General features: G+C 54.9%; 5 long non-coding RNA genes across 5 annotated transcripts; all 5 read left to right on the forward strand.

The window, feature by feature from the left end:
- Window positions 1–1,212: 1,212 nt before the first annotated feature.
- Window positions 1,213–1,948, forward strand: LOC114002982. The gene is made up of 2 exons (XR_003546072.2): window positions 1,213–1,514; window positions 1,857–1,948. It is a non-coding gene; the product is annotated as an uncharacterized LOC114002982 (long non-coding RNA).
- A 1,092-nt stretch (window positions 1,949–3,040) lies between these two features.
- Window positions 3,041–3,940, forward strand: LOC113998088. Its single transcript, XR_003544326.2, has 2 exons — window positions 3,041–3,527; window positions 3,849–3,940. It is a non-coding gene; the product is annotated as an uncharacterized LOC113998088 (long non-coding RNA).
- Window positions 3,941–5,048: 1,108 nt separating this feature from the next.
- Window positions 5,049–5,945, forward strand: LOC113998049. Its single transcript, XR_003544320.2, has 2 exons — window positions 5,049–5,532; window positions 5,854–5,945. It is a non-coding gene; the product is annotated as an uncharacterized LOC113998049 (long non-coding RNA).
- A 1,436-nt stretch (window positions 5,946–7,381) lies between these two features.
- On the forward strand, window positions 7,382–8,302 carry LOC113989540. Its single transcript, XR_003541298.2, has 2 exons — window positions 7,382–7,563; window positions 7,885–8,302. It is a non-coding gene; the product is annotated as an uncharacterized LOC113989540 (long non-coding RNA).
- A 781-nt stretch (window positions 8,303–9,083) lies between these two features.
- Window positions 9,084–9,983, forward strand: LOC113998046. Its single transcript, XR_003544317.2, has 2 exons — window positions 9,084–9,570; window positions 9,892–9,983. It is a non-coding gene; the product is annotated as an uncharacterized LOC113998046 (long non-coding RNA).
- Window positions 9,984–12,956: the final 2,973 nt, after the last annotated feature.

The following is a 12,956-nucleotide window of genomic DNA, read 5'->3' on the forward strand; positions in this document are numbered from 1 at the left end:
TTTTTTAAGAAGATAAGTTTCTTAGAAGAAGATAGTTTTGTTGAAGAAGAGAAGATAGTTGTTTTATTTAGAAGATAGTTGTTTTTTATTCCGCAGGGATCTTTTTATTCAGAGACCAATTGTTTTTATAAGGAAGATGTTGTTGATCTTAAGACTGTTGTCATCAAGCAGACTGTCGTTTCTATACAGAAGACGTACTTTGTTTTATTAAGAAAATTCTGAAAATACTCAATTATATTTCTCGGACACATTGTCTTATAGGTTGTGTTTTCTTGTAAAATCCGATTATTGTTGTTCCATGGGCCCTTAGAATGTGCCCTCTCAGGCCAGACCCCCCCCCCACCCGTGTCCTGGGCTCATCCCCAGCCCTGGGGGCAGCAGGGCAGGGGGGGTTGTGCCGCTCTGCTGCGCTCTCAGGAGACCCCCCCTGCAGTGCGGCCTCCAGCTCTGGGGTCCCCGACACAACAAGGCCAGGGAACTGCTGCAGCAAGGCCACACCAGGCCAACAAGGGGCTCAGGGACCTCGAGCACCTCCCCTCTGCACACAGGCTGGCAAAGTTGGGGCTCTTCAGCCTGGACAAGAGAAGGTTGTGTGGAGACCTGGGAGAAACCTTCCCGTCTGGGAAGGGGCCTCCAAGGAAGCCAGAGGGTGACTCTTGGTCAGCAACTGTAGTGACAGGACAAGGGCTTCAAACTGACACAGGGGAGGGTTAGATTTGATGTTAGGAAAACATTGTTTCCTGTGAGGCTGGTGAGGCCCTGACAGGGGCTGTGCAGAGAGGCTGTGGCTGCCCCATCCCTGGCAACATTCAAGGTCCACTTGGCCGTGGCCCTGAGCAACTTGGTCAGGTTGGAACAAGATGATTTGTAGGGTCTGTCCCAAGCCAAAGCACTCAAGGATTCCATCATTCCATGATCCCCACCCCCAGTGCGGAGTGGCCCTGGACCTCCTGTGACATCGCAGCTGCCAGAGCTGTGCCCGTGTTCCATGTGGAACTGCCAGGGCCCGGCGACGAGCACAACGCAGCCATTCCCCTGCTGCCAGCCAGCCCTGAGCAGCTCCCAGCGCACCCTCTGGCCCGACCACCTTTGGTTCCAAGACTACCCTTCCCCCTGCTCCCTCTGGACTGTCCCCACCTGCTCCCTTGAACATCCGTCAGTGCTGACTCTGCCTGCAGTCTGGGTGTTGTGATCCATGCCAGCAGAATGTGCAGCCTTGTCCCAGTGAATGTCCAGTGCCAGTCCATGGAGGAGGGCACCAACTGACTGGCCAGGTGGGCTGGAGCTCAGTGGGGCTGGGGTGGGACAGGCCCCCTCTGTGAGGTTGTTCTCCCTGCTGCAGGCTGAGAGAGACAGCGAAGAGCCAATGGAAGTGGACACGGCGAGAGATCTAAAAGGCGATGTAGAGGAGATGGAGGTGGAGACGCAAGAGGAAGAAGAGATGGACGTGGAAGAGGAAGGCGAGAAGGAGGAGGACATGATCCTGGGATAAGGACACCCCGCCTCAGCAGCAGGTGAGGCCCGTCCTGGCCGTGCCCTGCCCCGGGGACAGCGGATCACCTGCCGCCAGGCTGGGGCTGGGCTGGGGGGCCCCGCTCAGGGACACGGTGCCCCGTGCCCTGGATTGTGGCGGCACAACCCCCAGCCCCGGCCTGCCCTGTGCCTGCTTTGGGCCACACAAGCCCCGTGCCAGCGCCTGGGGCCCGGCTCCCATCCCCAGCTGGGCTCAGGCCTGGCGCCAGAGTCCCGCTGGGCCCAGCGTGGGCCAGGCTGGGGGCACAGGGAACGGCCAGCGGGGCACAGGGAACGGCCAGCAGGGCCCGACTGCACTGACCGTGCCCTGGCTTTTCTTGCAGGACTGACGGACGTGCCGGCCACGGAATCGGCCACTTGTACATATGTTTTACATGTTGTTCTGTAAATACATTTTATATTATTGAATTTTTAAGAGGTTTGTTGGTTTTATAAAGAAAATAATTTAGGCAGATAGATTTTTAATTAAGAAGATAAGTTTTTTATTAAGAAAATAGTTTTTTTAAGAAGATAAGTTTCCTTTATAAGAAGATAGTTTTGTTCGAAGAAGATAGTTGTTTTATTTCGAAGATAGTTGTTTTTATTCAGAAGATATTTTTATTCAGAAGACAATTGTTTTTTATAAGAAGATGTTTGTTGATATTAAGACTGTTGTCATCAAGAAGACTGTCGTTTCTATAAAGAAGAGTACTGGTTTTATTAAGAAAATTCTGAAAATATCAATAAATTCTGGACACATGTCTTATAGGTTGTCGTTTTATTGTAAATCCGTTTGAAAGATTATTGTTGTTCCATGGGCCCTTAGAATGTGCCCTCTCAGGCCAGACCCCCCCCCCCCCCCATGTCCTGGGCTCATCCCCAGCCCTGGGGGCAGCAGGGCAGGGGGGGTTGTGCCGCTCTGCTGCGCTCTCAGGAGACCCCACCTGCAGTGCGGCCTCCACACAACAAGGCCAGGGAACTGCTGCAGCAAGGCCACACCAGGCCACCAAGGGGCTCAGGGACCTCGAGCACCTCCCCTCTGCACACAGGCTGGCAAAGTTGGGGCTCTTCAGCCTGGACGAGAGAAGGTTGTGTGGAGACCTGGGAGAAACCTTCCCGTCTGGGAAGGGGCCTCCAAGGAAGCCAGAGGGTGACTCTTGGTCAGCAACTGTAGTGACAGGACAAGGGCTTCAAACTGACACAGGGGAGGGTTAGATTTGATGTTAGGAAAACATTGTTTCCTGTGAGGCTGGTGAGGCCCTGGCAGGGGCTGTGCAGAGAGGCTGTGGCTGCCCCATCCCTGGCAACATTCAAGGTCCACTTGGCCGTGGCCCTGAGCAACTTGGTCAGGTTGGAACAAGATGATTTGTAGGGTCTGTCCCAAGCCAAAGCACTCAAGGATTCCATCATTCCATGATCCCCATCCCCAGTGCGGAGTGGCCCTGGACCTCCTGTGACATCGCAGCTGCCAGAGCTGTGCCCGTGTTCCATGTGGAACTGCCAGGGCCCGGCGACGAGCACAACGCAGCCATTCCCCTGCTGCCAGCCAGCCCTGAGCAGCTCCCAGCGCACCCTCTGGCCCGACCACCTTTGGTTCCAAGAGTACCCTTCCCCCTGCTCCCTCTGGACTGTCCCCACCTGCTCCCTTGAACATCCGTCAGTGCTGACTCTGCCTGCAGTCTGGGTGTTGTGATCCATGCCAGCAGGATGTGCAGCCTTGTCCCAGTGAATGTCCAGTGCCAGTCCATGGAGGAGGGCACCAACTGACTGGCCAGGTGGGCTGGAGCTCAGTGGGGCTGGGGTGGGACAGGCCCCCTCTGTGAGGTTGTTCTCCCTGCTGCAGGCTGAGAGAGACAGCGAAGAGCCAACGGAAGTGGACACGGCGAGAGATCTAAAAGGCGATGTAGAGGAGATGGAGGTGGACACGCAAGAGGAAGAAGAGATGGACGTGGAAGAGGAAGGCGAGAAGGAGGAGGCCATGATCCTGGGATAAGGACACCCCGCCTCAGCAGCAGGTGAGGCCCGTCCTGGCCGTGCCCTGCCCCGGGGACAGCGGGTCACCTGCCGCCAGGCTGGGGCTGGGCTGGGGGGCCCCGCTCAGGGACACGGTGCCCCGTGCCCTGGATTGTGGCGGCACAACCCCCAGCCCCGGCCTGCCCTGCGCCTGCTTTGGGCCACACAAGCCCCGTGCCAGCGCCTGGGGCCCGGCTCCCATCCCCAGCCGGGCTCAGGCCTGGCGCCAGAGTCCCGCTGGGCCCAGCGTGGGCCAGGCTGGGGGCACAGGGAACGGCCAGCAGGGCCCGACTGCACTGACCGTGCCCTGGCTTTTCTTGCAGGACTGACGGACGTGCCGGCCACGGAATCGGCCACTTGTACATATGTTTTACATGTTGTTCTGTAAATACATTTTATATTATTGAATTTTTAAGAAGTTTGTTGTTTTTATAAAGAAAATAATTTAGGAAGATAGATTTTTAATTAAGAAGATAAGTTTTTTATTAAGAAAATAGTTTTTTTAAGAAGATAAGTTTCCTTTATAAGAAGATAGTTTTGTTCGAAGAAGATAGTTGTTTTATTTAGAAGATAGTTGTTTTTATTCAGAAGATATTTTTATTAAGAAGACAATTGTTTTTAAGAAGAAGATGTTTGTTGATATTAAGACTGTTGTCATCAAGAAGACTGTCGTTTCTATAAAGAAGAGTACTGGTTTTATTAAGAAAATTCTGAAAATATCAATAAATTCTGGACACATGTCTTATAGGTTGTCGTTTTATTGTAAATCCGTTTGAAAGATTATTGTTGTTCCATGGGCCCTTAGAATGTGCCCTCTCAGGCCAGACCCCCCCTCCCCCCCATGTCCTGGGCTCATCCCCAGCCCTGGGGGCAGCAGGGCAGGGGGGGTTGTGCCGCTCTGCTGCGCTCTCAGGAGACCCCACCTGCAGTGCGGCCTCCAGCTCTGGGGTCCCCGACACAACAAGGCCAGGGAACTGCTGCAGCAAGGCCACACCAGGCCAACAAGGGGCTCAGGGACCTCGAGCACCTCCCCTCTGCACACAGGCTGGCAAAGTTGGGGCTCTTCAGCCTGGACAAGAGAAGGTTGTGTGGAGACCTGGGAGAAACCTTCCCGTCTGGGAAGGGGCCTCCAAGGAAGCCAGAGGGTGACTCTTGGTCAGCAACTGTAGTGACAGGACAAGGGCTTCAAACTGACACAGGGGAGGGTTAGATTTGATGTTAGGAAAACATTGTTTCCTGTGAGGCTGGTGAGGCCCTGGCAGGGGCTGTGCAGAGAGGCTGTGGCTGCCCCATCCCTGGCAACATTCAAGGTCCACTTGGCCGTGGCCCTGAGCAACTTGGTCAGGTTGGAACAAGATGATTTGTAGGGTCTGTCCCAAGCCAAAGCACTCAAGGATTCCATCATTCCATGATCCCCATCCCTGCGGAGTGGCCCTGGACCTCCTGTGACATCGCAGCTGCCAGAGCTGTGCCCGTGTTCCATGTGGAACTGCCAGGGCCCGGCGACGAGCACAACGCAGCCATTCCCCTGCTGCCAGCCAGCCCTGAGCAGCTCCCAGCGCACCCTCTGGCCCGACCACCTTTGGTTCCAAGAGTACCCTTCCCCCTGCTCCCTCTGGACTGTCCCCACCTGCTCCCTTGAACATCCGTCAGTGCTGACTCTGCCTGCAGTCTGGGTGTTGTGATCCATGCCAGCAGGATGTGCAGCCTTGTCCCAGTGAATGTCCAGTGCCAGTCCATGGAGGAGGGCACCAACTGACTGGCCAGGTGGGCTGGAGCTCAGTGGGGCTGGGGTGGGACAGGCCCCCTCTGTGAGGTTGTTCTCCCTGCTGCAGGCTGAGAGAGACAGCGAAGAGCCAACGGAAGTGGACACGGCGAGAGATCTAAAAGGCGATGTAGAGGAGATGGAGGTGGACACGCAAGAGGAAGAAGAGATGGACGTGGAAGAGGAAGGCGAGAAGGAGGAGGCCATGATCCTGGGATAAGGACACCCCGCCTCAGCAGCAGGTGAGGCCCGTCCTGGCCGTGCCCTGCCCCGGGGACAGCGGGTCACCTGCCGCCAGGCTGGGGCTGGGCTGGGGGGCCCCGCTCAGGGACACGGTGCCCCGTGCCCTGGATTGTGGCGGCACAACCCCCAGCCCCGGCCTGCCCTGCGCCTGCTTTGGGCCACACAAGCCCCGTGCCAGCGCCTGGGGCCCGGCTCCCATCCCCAGCCGGGCTCAGGCCTGGCGCCAGAGTCCCGCTGGGCCCAGCGTGGGCCAGGCTGGGGGCACAGGGAACGGCCAGCAGGGCCCGACTGCACTGACCGTGCCCTGGTTTTTCTTGCAGGACTGACGGACGTGCCGGCCACGGAATCGGCCACTTGTACATATGTTTTACATGTTGTTCTGTAAATACATTTTATATTATTGAATTTTTAAGAAGTTTGTTGGTTTTATAAAGAAAATAATTTAGGCAGATAGATTTTTAATTAAGAAGATAAGTTTTTTATTAAGAAAATAGTTTTTTTAAGAAGATAAGTTTCCTTTATAAGAAGATAGTTTTGTTCGAAGAAGATAGTTGTTTTATTTAGAAGATAGTTGTTTTTATTCAGAAGATATTTTTATTCAGAAGACAATTGTTTTTAATAAGAAGATGTTTGTTGATATTAAGACTGTTGTCATCAAGAAGACTGTCGTTTCTATAAAGAAGAGTACTGGTTTTATTAAGAAAATTCTGAAAATATCAATAAATTCTGGACACATGTCTTATAGGTTGTCGTTTTATTGTAAATCCGTTTGAAAGATTATTGTTGTTCCATGGGCCCTTAGAATGTGCCCTCTCAGGCCAGACCCCCCCCCCCCCCATGTCCTGGGCTCATCCCCAGCCCTGGGGGCAGCAGGGCAGGGGGGGTTGTGCCGCTCTGCTGCGCTCTCAGGAGACCCCACCTGCAGTGCGGCCTCCAGCTCTGGGGTCCCCGACACAACAAGGCCAGGGAACTGCTGCAGCAAGGCCACACCAGGCCAACAAGGGGCTCAGGGACCTCGAGCACCTCCCCTCTGCACACAGGCTGGCAAAGTTGGGGCTCTTCAGCCTGGACAAGAGAAGGTTGTGTGGAGACCTGGGAGAAACCTTCCCGTCTGGGAAGGGGCCTCCAAGGAAGCCAGAGGGTGACTCTTGGTCAGCAACTGTAGTGACAGGACAAGGGCTTCAAACTGACACAGGGGAGGGTTAGATTTGATGTTAGGAAAACATTGTTTCCTGTGAGGCTGGTGAGGCCCTGGCAGGGGCTGTGCAGAGAGGCTGTGGCTGCCCCATCCCTGGCAACATTCAAGGTCCACTTGGCCGTGGCCCTGAGCAACTTGGTCAGGTTGGAACAAGATGATTTGTAGGGTCTGTCCCAAGCCAAAGCACTCAAGGATTCCATCATTCCATGATCCCCATCCCCAGTGCGGAGTGGCCCTGGACCTCCTGTGACATCGCAGCTGCCAGAGCTGTGCCCGTGTTCCATGTGGAACTGCCAGGGCCCGGCGACGAGCACAACGCAGCCATTCCCCTGCTGCCAGCCAGCCCTGAGCAGCTCCCAGCGCACCCTCTGGCCCGACCACCTTTGGTTCCAAGAGTACCCTTCCCCCTGCTCCCTCTGGACTGTCCCCACCTGCTCCCTTGAACATCCGTCAGTGCTGACTCTGCCTGCAGTCTGGGTGTTGTGATCCATGCCAGCAGGATGTGCAGCCTTGTCCCAGTGAATGTCCAGTGCCAGTCCATGGAGGAGGGCACCAACTGACTGGCCAGGAGGGCTGGAGCTCAGTGGGGCTGGGGTGGGACAGGCCCCCTCTGTGAGGTTGTTCTCCCTGCTGCAGGCTCCGAGAGACAGCGAAGAAGAGATGGAGGTGGACCCTCAGGCAGATATGGATGAGATGATGGATGTGGATGTTGAAGAGAGAGTTGAAGAGATGGAGGTGGAGATGGAAGCTGATGTGGAAGAGATGGAAGTAGATCAGGAAGATGAGGTGGAAGACATGATCCTGGGATAAGGACACCCCGCCTCAGCAGCAGGTGAGGCCCGTCCTGGCCGTGCCCTGCCCCGGGGACAGCGGGTCACCTGCCGCCAGGCTGGGGCTGGGCTGGGGGGCCCCGCTCAGGGACACGGTGCCCCGTGCCCTGGATTGTGGCGGCACAACCCCCAGCCCCGGCCTGCCCTGCGCCTGCTTTGGGCCACACAAGCCCCGTGCCAGCGCCTGGGGCCCGGCTCCCATCCCCAGCCGGGCTCAGGCCTGGCGCCAGAGTCCCGCTGGGCCCAGCGTGGGCCAGGCTGGGGGCACAGGGAACGGCCAGCAGGGCCCGACTGCACTGACCGTGCCCTGGCTTTTCTTGCAGGACTGACGGACGTGCCGGCCACGGAATCGGCCACTTGTACATATGTTTTACATGTTGTTCTGTAAATACATTTTATATTATTGAATTTTTAAGAAGTTTGTTGGTTTTATAAAGAAAATAATTTAGGAAGATAGATTTTTAATTAAGAAGATAAGTTTTTTATTAAGAAAATAGTTTTTTTAAGAAGATAAGTTTCCTTTATAAGAAGATAGTTTTGTTCGAAGAAGATAGTTGTTTTATTTAGAAGATAGTTGTTTTTATTCAGAAGATATTTTTATTCAGAAGACAATTGTTTTTTATAAGAAGATGTTTGTTGATATTAAGACTGTTGTCATCAAGAAGACTGTCGTTTCTATAAAGAAGAGTACTGGTTTTATTAAGAAAATTCTGAAAATATCAATAAATTCTGGACACATGTCTTATAGGTTGTCGTTTTATTGTAAATCCGTTTGAAAGATTATTGTTGTTCCATGGGCCCTTAGAATGTGCCCTCTCAGGCCAGACCCCCCCCCCCCCCATGTCCTGGGCTCATCCCCAGCCCTGGGGGCAGCAGGGCAGGGGGGGTTGTGCCGCTCTGCTGCGCTCTCAGGAGACCCCACCTGCAGTGCGGCCTCCAGCTCTGGGGTCCCCGACACAACAAGGCCAGGGAACTGCTGCAGCAAGGCCACACCAGGCCAACAAGGGGCTCAGGGACCTCGAGCACCTCCCCTCTGCACACAGGCTGGCAAAGTTGGGGCTCTTCAGCCTGGACAAGAGAAGGTTGTGTGGAGACCTGGGAGAAACCTTCCCGTCTGGGAAGGGGCCTCCAAGGAAGCCAGAGGGTGACTCTTGGTCAGCAACTGTAGTGACAGGACAAGGGCTTCAAACTGACACAGGGGAGGGTTAGATTTGATGTTAGGAAAACATTGTTTCCTGTGAGGCTGGTGAGGCCCTGGCAGGGGCTGTGCAGAGAGGCTGTGGCTGCCCCATCCCTGGCAACATTCAAGGTCCACTTGGCCGTGGCCCTGAGCAACTTGGTCAGGTTGGAACAAGATGATTTGTAGGGTCTGTCCCAAGCCAAAGCACTCAAGGATTCCATCATTCCATGATCCCCATCCCCAGTGCGGAGTGGCCCTGGACCTCCTGTGACATCGCAGCTGCCAGAGCTGTGCCCGTGTTCCATGTGGAACTGCCAGGGCCCGGCGACGAGCACAACGCAGCCATTCCCCTGCTGCCAGCCAGCCCTGAGCAGCTCCCAGCGCACCCTCTGGCCCGACCACCTTTGGTTCCAAGAGTACCCTTCCCCCTGCTCCCTCTGGACTGTCCCCACCTGCTCCCTTGAACATCCGTCAGTGCTGACTCTGCCTGCAGTCTGGGTGTTGTGATCCATGCCAGCAGGATGTGCAGCCTTGTCCCAGTGAATGTCCAGTGCCAGTCCATGGAGGAGGGCACCAACTGACTGGCCAGGTGGGCTGGAGCTCAGTGGGGCTGGGGTGGGACAGGCCCCCTCTGTGAGGTTGTTCTCCCTGCTGCAGGCTGAGAGAGACAGCGAAGAGCCAACGGAAGTGGACACGGCGAGAGATCTAAAAGGCGATGTAGAGGAGATGGAGGTGGACACGCAAGAGGAAGAAGAGATGGACGTGGAAGAGGAAGGCGAGAAGGAGGAGGCCATGATCCTGGGATAAGGACACCCCGCCTCAGCAGCAGGTGAGGCCCGTCCTGGCCGTGCCCTGCCCCGGGGACAGCGGGTCACCTGCCGCCAGGCTGGGGCTGGGCTGGGGGGCCCCGCTCAGGGACACGGTGCCCCGTGCCCTGGATTGTGGCGGCACAACCCCCAGCCCCGGCCTGCCCTGCGCCTGCTTTGGGCCACACAAGCCCCGTGCCAGCGCCTGGGGCCCGGCTCCCATCCCCAGCCGGGCTCAGGCCTGGCGCCAGAGTCCCGCTGGGCCCAGCGTGGGCCAGGCTGGGGGCACAGGGAACGGCCAGCAGGGCCCGACTGCACTGACCGTGCCCTGGCTTTTCTTGCAGGACTGACGGACGTGCCGGCCACGGAATCGGCCACTTGTACATATGTTTTACATGTTGTTCTGTAAATACATTTTATATTATTGAATTTTTAAGAAGTTTGTTGGTTTTATAAAGAAAATAATTTAGGCAGATAGATTTTTAATTAAGAAGATAAGTTTTTTATTAAGAAAATAGTTTTTTTAAGAAGATAAGTTTCCTTTATAAGAAGATAGTTTTGTTCGAAGAAGATAGTTGTTTTATTTAGAAGATAGTTGTTTTTATTCAGAAGATATTTTTATTCAGAAGACAATTGTTTTTAATAAGAAGATGTTTGTTGATATTAAGACTGTTGTCATCAAGAAGACTGTCGTTTCTATAAAGAAGAGTACTGGTTTTATTAAGAAAATTCTGAAAATATCAATAAATGCTGGACACATGTCTTATAGGTTGTCGTTTTATTGTAAATCCGTTTGAAAGATTATTGTTGTTCCATGGGCCCTTAGAATGTGCCCTCTCAGGCCAGACCCCCCCCCCCCCCATGTCCTGGGCTCATCCCCAGCCCTGGGGGCAGCAGGGCAGGGGGGGTTGTGCCGCTCTGCTGCGCTCTCAGGAGACCCCACCTGCAGTGCGGCCTCCAGCTCTGGGGTCCCCGACACAACAAGGCCAGGGAACTGCTGCAGCAAGGCCACACCAGGCCAACAAGGGGCTCAGGGACCTCGAGCACCTCCCCTCTGCACACAGGCTGGCAAAGTTGGGGCTCTTCAGCCTGGACAAGAGAAGGTTGTGTGGAGACCTGGGAGAAACCTTCCCGTCTGGGAAGGGGCCTCCAAGGAAGCCAGAGGGTGACTCTTGGTCAGCAACTGTAGTGACAGGACAAGGGCTTCAAACTGACAGGGGAGGGTTAGATTTGATGTTAGGAAAACATTGTTTCCTGTGAGGCTGGTGAGGCCCTGGCAGGGGCTGTGCAGAGAGGCTGTGGCTGCCCCATCCCTGGCAACATTCAAGGTCCACTTGGCCGTGGCCCTGAGCAACTTGGTCAGGTTGGAACAAGATGATTTGTAGGGTCTGTCCCAAGCCAAAGCACTCAAGGATTCCATCATTCCATGATCCCCATCCCCAGTGCGGAGTGGCCCTGGACCTCCTGTGACCTCGCAGCTGCCAGAGCTGTGCCCGTGTTCCATGTGGAACTGCCAGGGCCCGGCGACGAGCACAACGCAGCCATTCCCCTGCTGCCAGCCAGCCCTGCGCAGCTCCCAGCGCACCCTCTGGCCCGACCACCTTTGGTTCCAAGAGTACCCTTCCCCCTGCTCCCTCTGGACTGTCCCCACCTGCTCCCTTGAACATCCGTCAGTGCTGACTCTGCCTGCAGTCTGGGTGTTGTGATCCATGCCAGCAGGATGTGCAGCCTTGTCCTAGTGAATGTCCAGTGCCAGTCCATGGAGGAGGGCACCAACTGACTGGCCAGGTGGGCTGGAGCTCAGTGGGGCTGGGGTGGGACAGGCCCCCTCTGTGCGGTTGTTCTCCCTGCTGCAGGCTGAGAGAGACAGCGAAGAGCCAACGGAAGTGGACACGGCGAGAGATCTAAAAGGCGATGTAGAGGAGATGGAGGTGGACACGCAAGAGGAAGAAGGGATGGACGTGGAAGAGGAAGGCGAGAAGGAGGAGGCCATGATCCTGGGATAAGGACACCCCGCCTCAGCAGCAGGTGAGGCCCGTCCTGGCCGTGCCCTGCCCCGGGGACAGCGGGTCACCTGCCGCCAGGCTGGGGCTGGGCTGGGGGGCCCCGCTCAGGGACACGGTGCCCCCTGCCCTGGATTGTGGCGGCACAACCCCCAGCCCCGGCCTGCCCTGCGCCTGCTTTGGGCCACACAAGCCCCGTGCCAGCGCCTGGGGCCCGGCTCCCATCCCCAGCCCGGCTCAGGCCTGGCGCCAGAGTCCCGCTGGGCCCAGCGTGGGCCAGGCTGGGGGCACAGGGAACGGCCAGCAGGGCCCGACTGCACTGACCGTGCCCTGGCTTTTCTTGCAGGACTGACGGACATGCTGGCCATGGAATGGCACTTTGTACATATGTTTGATATCTTCATGATTGTTTTGTAAATATATTTTATAGTTAATAGGCTTTATTAGGAATATAGGGTTTTTTATATAGAGATTGTTGTTTTTCTTATGAAGATTTTTGTTTTTCTAAATATTTTTTTAAGAAGATATTATTAGTAGAAGATTCTTGTTCTTACTAAGAGTGTTTTTTATATTAGAAGGTTATTTTCTTTACTAAGAAGAGTTTTTTAGGAAGTAGCTTGTTGTTTCTAGTAAGAAGATAGTTTTTTTTATAAGAAGATAGTTGCTTTTTTAAAGAAGATACTTATTTTTATTAGGAAGATTGTTATTTCTATATAGAAGATTGTTGTTTTTATAGAGAAGATTTTTGTTTTAATTAAGAAGTTTTTTGTTTTTACTAAGAAGATTTTTGTTTTTATGAAGATTCTTATAATGAAAATATATTCTTTATAGATGTTTACTGCGTTGTTGTTTTATTGTCCGTGTGTAACTGCGTTGTCTGGGGGTGCTGGCACGGCCCCCCCGGGCTGGGGGTACCTGTGCCCAGAGGGGTCCCCCTTGGGAAGGTGGCGGCCCTGGGCACTGCTGGTGTTGCTGGGCTGGGGCAGAGCGGTGTCCCCAAGAGCAAAGCTGTCCCCAGCACACAGGGGGGTCTGACATGAGCGGCCCCTGCAGAGCTGCCCCAAAGCAGGCAGGAAACCTGACCTCAGTGCCTGGCAAGGTTATGGAGCAGATCATCCTGAGTGCAATCACGGGGCATCCACAGGACCAACAGGGGATCAGCCCCAGCCAGCATGGATTTAGAAGGGGCAGGTCCTGCCTGGTCAGTCTGATCTCCTGGTGGATGAGGGGAAGGCTGTGGATGTGTCTGCCTGGACTTCAGCAAAGCCTTGGACACTGTCTCCCATGGTACACTCCTGGAAAAGCTGCAGCCACGGCTTGGAGAGGGGCACTCTGTGCTGGGTTAGGGACTGGCTCTTGGCTGGGCCCAGAGAGTGGTGGGGATGGAGCTGCATCCAGCTGGGATC

Source organism: Pipra filicauda, unplaced genomic scaffold, assembly GCF_003945595.2.
Source record: "Pipra filicauda isolate LSUMZ 115617 unplaced genomic scaffold, ASM394559v2 scaffold534_size341627_pilon, whole genome shotgun sequence".
Classification (NCBI taxonomy): Eukaryota; Metazoa; Chordata; class Aves; order Passeriformes; family Pipridae; genus Pipra; species Pipra filicauda.